This window comes from Nuphar pumila, chromosome 6 (genome assembly GCF_984573655.1).
Source record: "Nuphar pumila chromosome 6, dmNupPumi1.hap1.1, whole genome shotgun sequence".
In the NCBI taxonomy this organism is placed as follows: domain Eukaryota; kingdom Viridiplantae; phylum Streptophyta; class Magnoliopsida; order Nymphaeales; family Nymphaeaceae; genus Nuphar; species Nuphar pumila.
The window spans coordinates 99,749,771-99,767,097 of NC_143254.1; positions in this window are offsets into that span (position 1 = coordinate 99,749,771).

A 17,327-nucleotide genomic window follows, 5' to 3' on the forward strand; every position below is an offset into this window, starting at 1 on the left:
GTTCATTTGACCGTCCATCTTATAAATGAACGTTTGTTGCTAGGCTCTTATAGGACATTGCTGTTCATAGGCTCGGTAGACTCAGTGTGGCCAACTCTGCCGAACTGGGCCAGCAACCCTATGATGGACACAACTTTGTTGACCCCGCTAGGCTCTAGCTTTAGACAATACACATGAACAATTAGTGTTTGGCTTGGCTTGGCTTGGATCGTTAACTAGTAATAAATATATTATACATGTACAATATATCATAGAGTTTAGATGGTTGAAGAGTTCGTATTGAATATAATAGCAGCTTCATAGTTTAAAACCCTATTGTGTCCGGCTTGATCTTGGCTCAAAAGGTTTAGAGCCACCTCGAGCTCAACTCATTTAACTTGGATTCTATTTTTTATTTTTGACAATATATATGTGTGTGGTAATTGGAATATGTAAACCAGCAAAAATTTGTAAACTGACATGCACTGACATTTTCATTATTTATTTATTTATTTATTTCTGAAATTTCACCATATGAATGCAGCTTGGTTTTATAGAAAGAGACTCTTAGATCATCCGACTACAATGTATAAGAAAGATCTTTTAAGACTTGAAAATCAACAGCTCAGAATTTTGAAAAATATTCAAAGATACAAAATCACATTTCTTGATCTCATTATGATGATCTAATTGTCGATTCCAAGCAAATGTACCACACCCAATGCATCTCTAGGGTCAGATTTGCAAAAAACCTATAAAATTCTCGGTTTATATTAGTTTACATATTTTGTTGGCTTTCATATTTCAATTTTCTTATATAGAGTAATTAACCTGTACAAACGTCGACGTTGATCGCATGTGATCAAACGGTGATGATTCATCATTTTTTTCATGCTCCAGAGATTTTGCAGCAATTCAAAACAGGTGGTAAATATCCTTTTTTCAAAAAAAAAAAAAAAACCTGCAACATTACGCCGCAGGTTCCACCCTGTTCGAAGGAAAAACCGTTCCAATATATGGGTTTTAATTCCTATATATATATAAACTCGAACGCACCATGAGCTCGAGCTTAGCTTGACTTGACACAACAATAAGCTGAGCATGAATTCCCTCTTTGGTTAGTTGGGCTCATTTACCAGCCCTAGGCAAGAGGGTTACAAACGGTTCGGATTTTGGATTAGAAAATACACTGGAGAGTCGGTTTGCTACCAAGATTTGAGCCAAACTAACCCATATCCGAAGATCATAGTCAATGCATCAAGCTACTACACAGCTAATATTACAGTCGAAGGACTGTGGTTACGTATTGGCTGGGCTCGCCAGTTTAGTACTAACACTCGCTACTCCGTACTGGCCGAGTTAAGCCCTGCAACATACAGGGAAGAAAACTTGACTTGGAAATATGAAGCTACGAAAACGATTGGATATGTAAGTGTGACGTGCTTGACCCAAATGCCTACAACAACACACATCATAAGTTTAGTGTTGGGACACAACCACGCTTTTGATCATGACATGATTATCTTATGTCTCTTAAGAATATACCAAGGTGTTTTCACACTTTTTCTAGTTTTCATAAGAAAAAGCCAAACAAAATTTGTCTTTTTGGAGTAAGAATTTCAACACCCCCGAGTTGTAGAGAGTCCAGAGACTTCCCCATGCATTTCAAAACAACAAAATATATGTAACCAAGAGTTGATTTCTGGTTACTTGAAAAATGACACGTTTGATGGCATCAAAATCCAAAGATTCTCTTCTTATAGTTGGGGAAATTGGAACCCTGAAAACATTGGGATTTTTTAAAACAAAAGTCAAAAGTTTTTTTGAAATTCAATGTACTCAAAATATTCCGTGTACTTCCAAAGGATAATGCAGCAAGATTTTTGCTCCTTGTTCTCTTTTTTAATCTTATTCAATTTGATGAAATGACTTGAAAAGATAAGGGAATAAAAAAAAAAAAAAAAGCGGTTGCAATTTTTCTCTGGTGTGCTCGAAAAGATACAGCACAGCTATGACTGGTCATACTTTCATCGTTCAAACTGGGAGATTTCCATCATACTACCAAACACATAAATGATTGACAAGTACCAAATCCTAGCCTATGATTTGATGATTGGGCTCAGAGTCTTCGAAATGTTCCTAACTTGCTCGGACTTTCAACACCATTGAATGTAGGTTAGTAGGTGAGTGTGTGTATGTTGTGAGTAATGAAGTAGACTGCAGGCACACCAAGGCTTGTTGCTGCTAAGGGGTGGTTGAAGGCTATCAAGCTGTCAACGATGTTGGTGGGGTTCGATGGTAACAGCTTGCGGCCAAAGTCCAGCTGCTAGTGGGAAGTGATGACTATTCAAAGCGAAGTACTATTAAACTTTGAGTTCGGTGGAACCAAACGGGCTTTTTTTTTTTTCAATATCAGAGAGTGAAAATTCTTTTTGGTACTTGGCATATATACAGGTTGTTGTCCTGTGTGGATCCACATTTTTTTTTTGCTTTATCTGCCTTTAGCTTCTTGGTTGGACAATGCAGAAGGTTTGGTAGCCAAGCGGGCATGACCTCCTTGCGCAAACCGATGCTCAGCATAGGCCCTCGGGCGAGGGTCCTAGTTAGGGCCGGAGCCAGGGATCTAAACTAGGGTGGGAACAAATCCTAGGGTTGAGAAATTTGACAAGCAGCTCATTTTTTCGTCTCAACACGGCAGAAAAGTGGTTGGGCTCAAAAATTGAGCTCGGCGAGCCGAGCTACGAGCCAGCTTGTTTAAGTAAATGAGCTGAGCACGAACATGGCAAGGTCGGCTCATATAGGCTACTTTTACATATTATATGCTTTATAAATATTTATATATCAAAATATATATATTTATATATCATATGTATTATATGTATAATTTGTATAATATCAAGCTTTAAAAATCATTTGTTAAAAAAATGAGCCAGATCGTGAAGAGCGCTCGCTTGCTTGGCTCGACTCTTGACAGGCTCATGAGCCGAGCAAGAACAACCCAAGCTTGGCTGGTTTACCTGCCCTAACAAACCTTTCTATTGGAGGGATTTTTAGGTTGAGAGAGAGATTAGGGTGAGCACTGCCATCAGGGTTGGGTCAGGGTGAGCACTTCCCACCCCTAACCGAACCCCTGGGTGGGCACGTGCCAACCATGGCCTTAGTGTGGCTCAGCCGCTGGTCCTAGTCTCAGAGTTTTACGCCTTTGATATGATGACCGTAGGTGGCGGGCTGAGCCAGCTCGACCAGGTCTTGGATTGGTTTTTTTGAGTAATAAATCGAAAAAAAAAATAATTAAACCACGTTCATATGGCAGGTTGAATAAAAACGACCTCCAAGTTCATGCTTATGGGCGCTATGAAATATGAAACGTTATGAAACATGAGTATTAGTTTATAAATTTCTAGTAATTTTAGTAATGTTTTAATAACAAATATATAGTTATAAACTAAAATATCAAAAAAACTGTTTTAAATCAATTGAATAAGAAAAAATTCATGTCCGAGTCTTTGTGACAGAGACTGGTCTGATGGGCACAACCATAACTAGGGGTCTCGATTTCGAATCCATAGGCGTTAACCCTGGCTTTTGCCTATAAAAGGAAAAAATAAAAAAAGGAAAACAGTACGAGTCGTGGTGAAAATGGATCCCATAATACGGTGTATGACAGAATTTTATCGTAAGCCAATAAAAAATGAATGACTATTGGCGGGTACCGCACTCCAGAGGCAGGTGGTACCCCCACACGAAGAAGACGAAATCTCTGAGGTGACCAACTAAGACATGCGTCACTTTTCTATTGCCTTATGATAGGATCTTATCATATGGCACATTATTGCATCCTCTTTTTTCCACATGTGCTGAACGTGGATAGGGAGATCAACAGGACGGGTTTAGATCCAATGCACAATTAAATCCATACCTGATTAGTTGGGGTTCGTAAAGCAAATCGGAATCTGAGTCTGAATGGGATCCGAATACATTGGATTATCCAAACCAATTACATATTAAATACATCATATTAGCTAATCGGATCCAAATTTGGTGTTACCTTTTTCCATCTGACTCTGTTTCCAAATCCGATCAGGCTAGAGCTGATACACAGATGTGACCTGAGTCCGACCATTTACATCCCTAGGCGTACGTGAAGGCAGATAGAGTCATCTTGCATATGACTGATCATCGGTTATATTTTTCATAAAAAAAAAAAGATCATCAGTTATGTTTGCAGATCGGGTCATATTGTATGTAACTGATCATCGGTTATGTTCAGCCCTCTCCACACACCTTACTTCGGGATTGTGCATCTCGCTTGGAAACTGTGAGAGTGGGACCCATGTACATCCCCATTAGGGATAGCAGTGGACAGGGGGAGAAACGGGGCCCTGCCCTGCCTCGCCCCGTTTGGACCAAGGATGGAGGGTATGAAACGTGGATGGAGGTTAAAGTCAAAATCAGTGTGGGGATGGAGGCGGAGATGGACTTACACTTTCTCCCGCCCTGCCCCGTCCCCAATCCTTCTTTAGAGATGGCAATGGATAGAGGGGAAACGGGACTCCGCCCTGCCTCACTCCATTTGGACCGGGGATGGAGGTTAAAATCAAAACCCTTGCGGGGATTTTGAGACGGGGCAGGGGTCCGAAGACCTTATCCCCCGCCTCTGCCCCGGTCCACTGTCATCCCTAATCCCCATAAAGCGGGATGCACCACGAAGATTGAATGTAACTCATGAATCGATCTTATACAATATAACCTGATCTACCCTTATGCCTATGGATGTAAATGGGTTGGACTCAGGTCCGATCACTGTAGATGTTGTATTTAATTCATATCTGACATAGAGCTGAAATTCACCTTTTATGCGCTAATGAGGCAAAAAATAAGTAAATGCTAAGCCGTGGCTAGGTCTATGATATTTTGTAGTTGGATTCTCTTTTAATCAAATCTTTCAAAATCTTTCAAAATGAGTCAGAAACTCAGAGTTTTAGTCAAAGCAGGATTGTTCAGAGAATTCTAAGTTGGATCAGGACTCTGATCCTGATTTCAATTTTGAAAGAATCTTTCAAAAATCTTTTCATCTATCAAAACTAGTATACTTTTATCAAAGAATTTCAAAATTCTGAGATTTTATCTCAGAGTCCTGATCAAATCAGGACTCTACCCCAGAGTCCTGATCGAAGTAGGACTCTATCCAAAATTGATTTTCTCACTTCATTTTTACTGGTTTTCAAAAACTTTGCCCAAATTTCATCATTTGCTTACCAGAAAAACCAAAATTCTTAGAGTTCTGATTGAATCAGGACTCTTTCTCAGAGTCCTAATTAGATCAGGACTCTGAACCAAAACTTCAATTTCATCATGTTTTCACTTGTTTTTCAAAATCCTCTCATTTGATTTCTTAGAAAATCCAAAAATTAGAGAGTCCTAGTTCAATTAGGACTCTGTCCTCAGAGTCTCAATTGAATCAGAACTCTGTTTTATTTCAATATTTGTTATTGCTTTCACTGTTTTCACAAGTTCTTTTATCTATTTTTCAGAAAAATACAAAAAAAAAATCTAGAGTTTCAGTCCGATCAAGACTCTGTCTCAGAGTCCTAATCCAGTCAGGAGTCTGTTTTTACTTCCATTTTCATTTATTTCCATTTGTTTTAAAAAATTAGGTCATTTTGTAGAGTCCAGTTGATCCAGGACTCTATTTCAGAGCTCTGATCGAGTTAGGAGTCTAACCCTGACTGTATTTTCTGACTTGTTTCACCATTTTCGATTAAATCTTTTCAAAAACTCCTTCATTTGGCTTTTAAAAACCAAAATCACAGAGTCCTAAAAATCCAGGACTCTAACCCGGAGTTCCAGTTCGCTTGAGACTCTACTTTCAAAACTTTGAATTTCAACTATTGATTTTAACCCCTTTTCAAAGCCGTTTTCAATATTTATTTCAAATTTTTAAAACTCTAATGTGGGGTCCACTCAGTTGGAGCCATATCCAGAGGAGTTCTGACCCAGTTGGAACTCTATGCCATTTCAAAAACTTTTAATTCCAAGTCTACTTTTGAATATCTTTTGAAAAACATCTCATTCTCAAGTTTTAAAATCGTTTTTGAAAATTCAAGTGGGGCCCACTCGGGGTGGCGCCACATTTGAAGAAGTCAAGGTTAGACTAGGGTTAGTCAATGTCCTAGTTAGGTTATGGGTTTAGAAGAGTCAAAAACAATTTTGAAAATCCATTTTATTTAAGTTTTAAACCATTGGTTTTTAAAGGTTTTAAAAACCAAATGTGGGTCCATACTAGGTGGTGCTACATTTGGACTTTTTAGGGTTTAATTAGGTGTTAATTAAGGTTTAGTTAGAGTTCATTTAGGGTTAGGAAACCACAAAAAATCGTCCTTCCTTGGTGGTTTTAGATAGAGTTTGAAAAAGTCAAAGTTAGGTATTAATTAGTCCTAATTACATGGGTCTTTAGAGGGGGGCAAAGGGAGCTCTTTTTCTCTCAAATTTTTGTGGCTTCTCTCTCCTATCCAGAACCTCCACCTTCCTCCATTGTAGTTGCAGCCCCAAGGTGAGTTATTTAATATTATTTTATTAGTTTTTTTATGATTTTTCAATAGATTTCACCATGGAAACTCTTGTGTTCATGGATTTAACCATGAAATTCATCCAAGAACCCCAAAATCAATTCAAGAAGATGATCTAACTCTATTCCATGCTGTTTTTCATTATTCTAATCCATTAGAATCGTTTATTGCATTGTTTTTATATTATTAACCAATAAAACATGTGATTTACCCTTTTAATGAGTTAAATCCATGCTTTTAAAGGTAACATCGAATTCCAGCCATTGATTCCCTGATTATTTATTTATTTATTTGTTTATTCATGTTTATTACACGTTTATTAGCATAAAAATAATTTTTATTTACTGTTTTATGGTTTATCTTATTGTTTTTCATTAGTTAATGCATATTTTCTTAAGTTTCTTAGATCTCTGTGTGTTTTTAGTTTAGAACAGAAAAGAACATGCTGTTTTGGATTGAAATATTTAGTGTTAATTTCTGATTTTTTTATATGTGATACATGAATATGTGATTGAACTACTGTAAAAAAATCAGAGGTTTTGGGATTCAGAAACTCTGTCAGAAAAATCAGACACCAAATCGGGGTTTTAAAGCTTTAAAATCGTTGTTAAAATCAGGAAGGTAACTTGCTGTTATGATATTTTTCTCATTCTATATCCGATTTGAGATCTGTAAAGTGCCATGGATTCATATTGATTAGATATATCTACTGTGAAATTTTGAGATTTTTTTATATCTGTTTAGTATTTTTCCTTTGTCAGAGACTCTGATTTTCAATTTAAAACTCGTTAGGGTTTACCAAAACCCTAATCAGACTTGTGTTGTTTATAAATCCCAAACCACAGATTCGATTCATGATCTATAAAAAATAAGTATTATTATTTTTCTGTCAACTATTCACTGCTAAAATCTCGGAAATTTTTAATTAAGTTTGCTATTTATGTCTGTATTTTCAATCTGAAGTAGTTGTTTTAACCCTTGTTAAATTTGTTATATTTTAGTTCAGATTGCCGGAAGGGTTTCTCCCTAACCGGAGATGCTTTTTCTGATCTGTAAATTGGGAAATCTTTGTTTTTCTTCCTAATTTATCTCTGTAAAAATTCAAAAGTTTTCATGGAAGATTTGACCCTTGGTCCGGGTCCTAAACTGAAACTGGTTGGTGAACTAGATCAAAAATAGCATGTTTCTAGGGTTTAATGCAATTTTCGGATTAATTCAATGTCAAAAATTTATTTTTATAATTCCAATCCGACATTGGGGTTATAAAAAGTGTAGGTACCAAATTTGATGAATTTTGGAATCCGATTGATGGCCGAATTAAGCAAATTGCGAAACAGGGCACCCGAAGAATCCCGAAACACTGCCAAAATCACAAATTTTGTGATATTTCTGGATTTTCGTGCATAAGTGTGTGTTTTTTAGGGTTTTTTCATGTTTAGAATCATATTAGGATGTTTCATGTTTGATTTTATGCTTATTTGAATCATAAATCTCAAATTTTTATCAAAATCTATTTTAGAAAACCCTGATTTCAAGGCCATAGTCTTGCTATCGGGAGCAATTTGGTCATTTGACCTCAATTTCGAAATACCTAACCCTAATTTTCATATTTATAATCATGTCACATCATATTTAGTTTGATTTATTCTTATTTGAATTTCAAAACTTGCATTTTACCAAATATTTGTCTAAAAACCCTGATTTCAAGACCATAGTCTTGCTATCAGGGGTATTTTGGTCATTTTGACCCCAATTTCGAAATTTCATATCTTATCTTTGTTATTTTTTCAATCTTATTTCATATTTTATCAATTTTGATTTAAGGGAATCATGAAAAAGGCTTATGTCTAGCAAAATCCAGTAATTTCTAGTTATTACTGGATAAACCTAGAAAAGCCAACATATTTTCACTAACCAGTTTTTCTAGTTTTCCAGGGACATTGAAGACTTTATTTTCAGTCATTTAAATTCAATAGTGATGTAAATTAAATTAAATTTGGAATAAGAATTTAAATTTCAGCTTAGACTAGGATTGCATTGCATATAGTTTAATTCTGCAAATATTAAATGTCTGATGAATGTATTATTCATGCACATTTTATAAATTCACTATGATCTACACGAATGGCACATGCACTAGCTCTTATGAAGTTGACAAACTTGGTGGAATTTGTATTTATAGCCATAGTCAGAATACGAGTGATACCTAGATTTGTAATCTTCGTATTAGCCACATTCAGCCTACACTCTTAGGCTAACTTCAAAAGTGCACTGCATTTCTCAAAAATACAAAGAGATTTTCTCAATTCCTTAAAATCAAGTCTTTCAAATCCATATTCATTCATTTCATTCAATTTGCAAGTTCAAATTTCAAATAAAAAAAGTCAATTTTCTCAAATTTTTCTAAGTCTTATTCAAAAATCGATTTTCTCAAAATATTGATTTTCCAATGATATTTCAAGTATTTTCCAAGTTCCAAAATCGATTTTTTAAGTTATATTTTCAATTTCAAAGTTTGAATTCAAAGAAATTAAGTTTTCCAAAGCTATTTCACATTTCTCAAAATCGATTTTCATAAAATCCTTATATTTCTTCAGAAATCGATTTTCACTTTCTCAAATACAATATCTCAATCATGATTCATGATTTTCAAAGAGTTTATTTTCCAAATATTTTCCAAGCAAACATCATGTTTTCAAATATGCATTTTTAGAAAATTCATAGCACATGCCTGATTCTTTGTGCATTTAGGAATTAAAATATGATTTAGACAAGTTGAATAGAGCATAGCAGTAGATTGATCCTTGGTTCGATTACCCCTGTTAAAGGTGGCAGGAACGGTCGAACTTCGTACCGACAGGCGAGTCCCATTCTACGGAATTTTCCCGCATTTTAAAACGGAGGCGAGTTATTTTCAAAAACTATTTCAAAGGTCAGTTTGACTCGCAAAAAGTTAAAAATTTTGCGATGATAACAATAATCCCTCCTTTTTTTTATTTTTTTTATATTCATAGTTACCGGATGCCGACAATCTCTTTTTTTTTTGTTTCTTGCAAATCGAACAAGAAGAAATAAAAAAAATCCCACAGACCTCAGAGGTCGATCTTGCCACAAAAAAAAGTTTGGTAGCGGTGTGTGCCCCCTTTACTGGAGGGGTGACGGTGCTGCCCAAAGGTCGTCGGAGCGACCTTGCTCGGCAACGACAGAAATAAAAAAACTTTTCTTAGAGATTTTTTTTTTTAAGTTTCCCCTTTATGCGATAAACCCTTTTTTGGGTTTGATCGCTTTGTCGGATGGGTCATAGAAAAAAAAATAAAAAGGTGTGTTAATAAAATGGCGACTGTGAAAAAAAAAGTTAACCCTTTTTTGTTTTTTTTTTTTAAGGTCGCTGGATGCAAGCGACCTTCTGCAAGAGACCCCTGTTACCGGCGACCCTCTGAGAAAAAAAATGTTGAGCCGTAAAAAAAATTTGTTTTTTTTTTGTTATGACCCCATGGTATCTTACGCAGGCCCTGTTCTTTTTTTTTTTAGGTTACCTATAACATGCGACCTTCTAGAAAGAAACAGAGACCCTGTTTTTTTCTTTTTGAGGTTGCCTGTAACAGGCGACCTTCCAGATAGAAAACAGAGACCCCCCTTCTTTTTTTTTTTTTATTTTACAATCACTAGCAGCACAAGTCATGGTTTGTTCCCATTATTATTTGCAAGCAGGAATAGGGGTCACCGATATTCGGTGACCTGCTTGATATGCCTAAACAAGAGCATAGACGTATTTTCGGACATTTGATTTTTTAGTGACAGTTGATCGGTGATTCATGACGTTGAGCGTCAAGCAGCGATCCAGAGACAGTTCTGCACACACCGACAACCTACTGCACTGATACTACTAAAGTATCGCTTAGGACGGATGTGCGAGAGATACGACCTACTTCAGGAGGGGTTTGTGCTCACTCATTGCTTTTCCTTATTTCGTGAGTAAGTCGTCTCTTAAATAAGAGAGAAGTTACATTGAGAATTTACTCCCTTCTGGGTAGCCGATAACCTAACATGAAAAGTGTAATTGTTTCACGATCTGAGCTTATCCAAAATGAAACACGCTTAATTTTGGATAAGGCCCTCCTCTGGATGGTTTCACCTGTTAGAAAGAGAGTGGGTCCACCTCTCTCTTCAACGAGTGAGACTTTCCGTGAAACATAGTCACAGAGGTCATGTATGACCAATGAGAGATGCAAACTTGCTAAATGTTTTTTATCTTATTTTAAAATTCTAACCATATAAATGTAATCTACATACTTTATTTTATATGAATGAATTCTTAGAGTGTTCGATTCTGACACATGAATGAGGTTCTATAAGCTTTAAAAATCAATGGTCCAAAATCTTTATAAATTTTTGAGGCTCCAAATCTCATTTTTTTCATGAGAAAGAGGTGTTAATTCTTAGTAAATTGACTATGATGAACACATCTATGAGGTTGGAATCACAAAAAAAAACAAAAAGCAAGAAAACCCATTTATCATGTTTGCATCACTCTCTCTCTCTTTATATATATATATATATATATATATATATATATATATATATATATATATATATATATATATATATATATAAACCTTCACAATGGAAACCCTCCCAATGAAAATTTTTGGTGGTATTTTTTTTCGAAATTTTGACTGTACAGATATGTTCAGCATAATTGATTTACTATAAAACAACACTTGAATCATGAATTTTGGATAGAAAAAATGGTATTTGTAGTCTAAATATGAAAATTGTATATTGTTGATTTTGAAACTTATAAAAACCTATCAATGTGTTGGAATCAAATGCTGCAAGAACTGATTCCTATAAAAACAAGTATATATATCACATATGTACGGTCAAACTTAAAACACACACACACACCAAAAATCCAATAAATCATCCATTGAAGAGGTTTAGGGGGGTTTTCCATTGAGGAGGTTTTCATTTCTTCTATATATAGATATAGGTGTTTCGGGTTGTTTTTCACAAATTTCACCTTGATGATGTATTCCGCATGTTCTATTTCTTAGGAAACTACACTTGAATAATGTTTTATTGATAAAAATGATGATTTTTTAAGCATTGAACATTGTTTAAAATTGTAGGTTGTTGATTTTTAAATCTTAAAAAAAACAATGTGCTTGTCAGAATCAAATGATCCAAAAGTCAATTCTTATAAATTCAAGCATGTGGAACCACATCATTATGTTCACATTTTAGAAAAAAAAACTTCTAAAGCCCAATAAGTTGGCAATAGGACGAAAAAGTGGTAGTCAACTACCATCTACTACCAACGAAATATGTAAACTGGTATGCACCAAGATTTTCATAGGTTTTATTTAATTTTTCAAAAATTTCACTGTCCGGATGTGATCTAGATGCTTGGTTTTATTTAAACAAATTCTTAGATCAACCAATTATGGTATATAAGAAGATCTTTTAATGCTTAAAAATCAATGGCTCAAATTTTTTTTTAACCGTTCAAGTATACAAAATCATATTTCTTGATTCAATTACGATGACCCAATAGTCGATTCCAAGCAAATGGACTAATCGAATGCATATGCAGCATTAGATTTGCAAAATCTTTTTTGAAAATATTGGTTCATACTAGTTTACATATTTTGATGGTTTACATATTCCAATTACCCTTTATATATATATATATATATATATATATATATATATATATATATATATATATATATATATATATATATATATATATATATATATATATATATATATATAGGGTAACTGAAATATGTAAACCAGTAAATTCATCAAGATTTTTATAGTTTTTTTTCTAAAATTTTACCATATGGATGCGATCTAGATGCTTGGTTTTATAAAAACGGACTCTTAGATAATTGGATTACGATGTATAGGAAAGATCTTTTAATGCTTGAAAATCAATGACTCAAAAAATTTGTAAAATATTGAAGCATACAAAATCACATTTCAAATTCCGATTATGATGATCCAATAGTCGATTCCAACCAAATGGATCACACCGAATACATATGCATGGTTAGATTTGCAAAAAAAACTATGAAAATATAAGTTCATAATAGTTTACATATTTCAGTTTCCCTATATATATATATATATATATATATATATATATATATATATATATATATATATATATAGAGAGAGAGAGAGAGAGAGAGAGAGAGAGAGTTGAATATATTAGGCCCCATTTCTCCTTCTACCCCGTAGGTTAGATCTGAACTGCTAGATGTGTTTAAAATGCTCTATTTAGTGGGAATCAACTCTTGGATCATGTTTTTTACCAAAAAATATTTTTTTCTGAGTCAGAGAAAATTGGTACCTTCATAGCTATTGATTTTGGATCACCCGAAAAACCTGTATACAGGTCAGATACCGGTGATCTAAAGTTGGTTCCCACTAAAAAAAGTATAGATCACATCTACAGTGTTAGACATGAGAAAAAAAAACTTAAAACTATGATTTTTGAAGGGGTCTAACGAGACCTAATGAAAAAGGAGGCCTAAGGAACGCATGTCACAGGAGGACAAAGCTCAATTATAACTAATGGGTGGCAAAGAATATATTTGATTAGCTATTTGTGGGCACAACACTTTCAAATAATCTTGTCTAATGGCTCTTCACTGTCCGCTTACAGTTTGTCTGGGCTTCCTGTTTATTGTTTTTATTCATTAGTTGTGCTTATTGGTAACTCATTGAACCGTTCACAAAGAATTAAAAGTTGCTTTTGGTCCTTAGCCTAGAGACTTGAGCATTATACAATAACTTATTATAGAAGAATTCAAATGAAATTACCACAACATGAGCATGTTTTTTAGTAAGAACTATTGCAGCAGGATCATGGTTAAGAGGATTTCAAAAGCATTCAGATTTTAAAGGTTTAACCAAAACTTAGCTCAGGACCCCATAACCTACAAACTCCAAGCAGGGCAACAGAGTAGGAGGGGTGCTAAGAAAGGAGCTTTTGGGCACGTTTGAAATTGAGAAAGATGCAGGAAACATGAAAAATAAAAGGAAATAAGTACAATTTTTCTCGCTGTTCCAAATGAGAGAATTTTTCTCTAAGAGAGTTTTTTCTAAAAGGAAAACTTTTTGATAGAAAACATTCCTCCAATTTTGTGGGCTCTCTCTCTCCATCTCACCACCATCCATCTCACCATCACCACCACCACCACCACCACCACCACCACCACCGCTCAGGGTTGGAGGTGAAGAGAAAGAGGTGGAGCTTGGAGGGCTTCATGTCTTCGAGCAAGACGAAAAGTGGAGGACAAAAGATGAGGATGCACTAGCCATCGGGGTCCTACAGGTACATGAGCATGGTGGTGGCGGCGCCCATGGGTTTGCTGAAGAGGAAGTGTGGGAGGCTGAGGTTAGGGATGAAAGTGGATAGGGGAAAACAGGGCCCCGCCCTGCCTCATCCCATTTGGATCGAGGATGGAGGTTAAAATCAAAACTCATGCAGGGATGAAGACTGTGGACTTACGCTTTCCCCCACCCCATCTCACCGCGTCCCTGTCCCCAATCCCTGTTAGTAAACCTTCCTCTCCTTTTTTAGGGATGGCAGTGGAACGAAGAGAAACGGGGCTCCACCTCGCCCCTTTTGGACCGGGGAAGAAGGATATGAAACATGGATGGAGGTGGGGATGAAAGTTCAAATCAAAACTCGTGCAGGGATGGAGGCAGAGATGGAGGGCAGCATTTTGAGACGGAGCGAGGGTGGAGACCTTGTCCTCCACCCCTGCCCTGGTCCACTGCCATCCCTAACCGAGGTAGGCGGGGGAGTCACAAACGAATTGGAACACCGAGGTTTCAGTAGAGGTTGTTGGAGCAGTCATGGTCGATGAGGCCGGCATCGAATATGGCATAGCCCCAACATGCTGTTAGGGAATGATCCTTCGACCTACCGATGGATCGAAGAAACACTCACGAAAAAGCAAAAGAAGTAAAGACATTCACATACAAAAATAAAAAAATTTACATTGTTTGGCGATAACTGCCTAGGTTCACAATCGCACTAAGCTTTCTTCTCCATTCGATTGAGATACACAATACAAAGTGGATCCCTCCTTAAATAAGAGGAGTTAACAGATTTTTCATGAAGTCTACTAATGTTGATGAATACAACAAGAAAACTACAAGAGTTGTAGTTTGATCATGCAAAGAGTCTAAGATAAAATTATAAAAATACCCTTCAAGCTTATCAAGCTCCACACTCATTTAACGCAGCGTAGAAGATGACAATCTTCAGGAAGAGACAACCGGTGTCGCTGTCGTAATCGTGGGTCATACAAACGATGTCGTGGATGGGGGTATCGACGAGATGATGCCGAAAAAAGAGATGACGACAAAGAAGAACCACCGCCACCACCAATTCCTCTTCTCCTTTCCTTCATTTTTTTAACATTTTTTCTTTTATTTTTCTCATGCTACACAAACAAGTGAAAATTTTTCATTTAAAAAAATTATCATATCAAAATTTCTCATAGGCAAAATTTTATTTTCCATATATATATATATATATATATATATATCACTAAAATATATGAACTAAAAATATAAGAACTAACGTATGAACCACGGTTTTCATGATTTTTTTTGTTCTTTTCTCTTGAATACATATGTGATAGACATGTTTGGTTTTATTAGAACCCGTTGTTGAATCATCCAATTTTGATGCATAAATGAGATTTTTTTATAACTTTAAAATCAATGGTTCATAAAAAATACACCATCTAATGGTTGATTCCTAGCAAATTCACCATGCCAAGCACATCCATATGGTTGGATTTGCAAAAAAAGTGTTGAAAATGCCCATATTTATGCTTCTCATATTCTAGTAATTCTCTCTCTCTCTCTCTCTCTCTCTCTCTCTCTATATATATATATATATATATATATATATATATTCTGACCATACAGACTCATTCTACATGCTTGATTTTCTAAGAATCAACTCTAGGATCATCGATTCCAATACCCTGGTACATTTTTATGAGGTTCAAAAAATCATCAATGTAAGATTTTCTTAAATATCAAGACTTAAAAAATCATATTTTTTTTATCAATAAAACATGATTCAAGTGTCATTTCTTAATAAATTGACAACACATCTCTACGGTCAGATTTAAGTAATACATGAGGAAAACCCTTAGAAAGCCTCGTTAGCTAGAAAAGTCGTTAACAGCTACCACCTTTTCTCTCTCTCTTTTTTTCTCTCTGTATATGTTACGTACAATTGGCATGGGATCTCAGATACAAATATTGCTGATATTTCATAATATCAAGAAAGTGCTGTGTTTTAGTGTAATCATAAAGCGATATTCGATATTAGCATATTAAAAGCAATTTTCAAAATTTTTATTATTATTTATATGTTCATTGTAGTTATATGAGTACTTTAAACTTTATGTATCCCAATATTTTCTATTAAAATGAATTTCTTAAAATATGGCTACATTTTTTTTTTTGAAAAGCAAGCTCAGATTAGGCGGACCCCACCTGTTACACAACATACCATTGGGTTTTGAACTTGCAACGTCTCAACAAACGGTGACGTGCACTAACAGCTCCTACCAAACAAGCAGAGCCCCCATTGGTAATATGCCTACATGTTTCCGAGAAAGAGATTTATGGCCATGTCTAGAACTTCCATACACACGGCCCAACCACCAACTTCGCGAGAAAAAAGGTCTTTTCTTTTATTTATCCCTTTCCCTGCACGTCACTCCGCAGAAGTTCTACCAATGCCCCATGGGAACCGTCATAATTAATTACATGATCTACAATTGAAACTCACATCCACAATGCTGCAAGAACTTAAGACTATCACCAAGAAAAAAAAATTATCACAAAAATTAAATTGGTCAGTAAAACAGATACAAATGCTACGAGGAATTGAACATGGTGTGCAAGGGGAAGAAAGTCTCAGTAGCTTTCAGCGGAGGGTCAAGTAAGGCAGGGTGTCGTCCTCGCTTCAGCAAAAGTTCTTCGTCATAAAAGGGGGGGGGGGGGGGGGGCGGGGAAGAAGTCTCTGCAATAATGGGAAACTCAGAAGAGGTGCATATTTATCAGAGAGAACTCGGGATATGAACTCATCATGACAGAATTCAGGAACAGAATTGAAGGGGAAGAAAAGGAAAATAGCATTCCTAATCTCTAATGTAGTCCTTCCACGGCACCGCTTCAAACTTTCAATCCAAAATTTAGCAACATTTCCTGAGGTGACCATAAATATCTATAACATGCAATGCATACTCATGGTACAGAAATTCGTTGTCAATTTAACCACAAAAGTATCTGAATAATCAATAATTTTATGGATTACCATGTACCCACCTAAATATACCAGAAAAGAAAAAAGAAAGAAAGAAAAGTCCTACATATTCATCAAAACATTGTTGCTCTAACAGAAGCATCCAAGAAATAAATCAGGAAAACTTTGATTGTAAGCTCAAAACAGAAAATCACAGAGGACCATTACGATTTTATGAATATGAAGGTTTTTCTATAAAGTATACAGATACAAATGAAAATCAGTATTCAATTACCCTTCAATTCAAGGATATACTAAATCCATACAAATATACGAAAGCGTACAACTACACATACTGCCTGGCTCCTTCCTGTCTGCCTGTCACTACTGTACCATTTACATTTTAGAGAGAGAGAGAGACTCTCTCTAGAGGCTATGAATCCTACTTGGTCGCTGGAAGGTGTCCGTGGTTTATCTTCAATGGT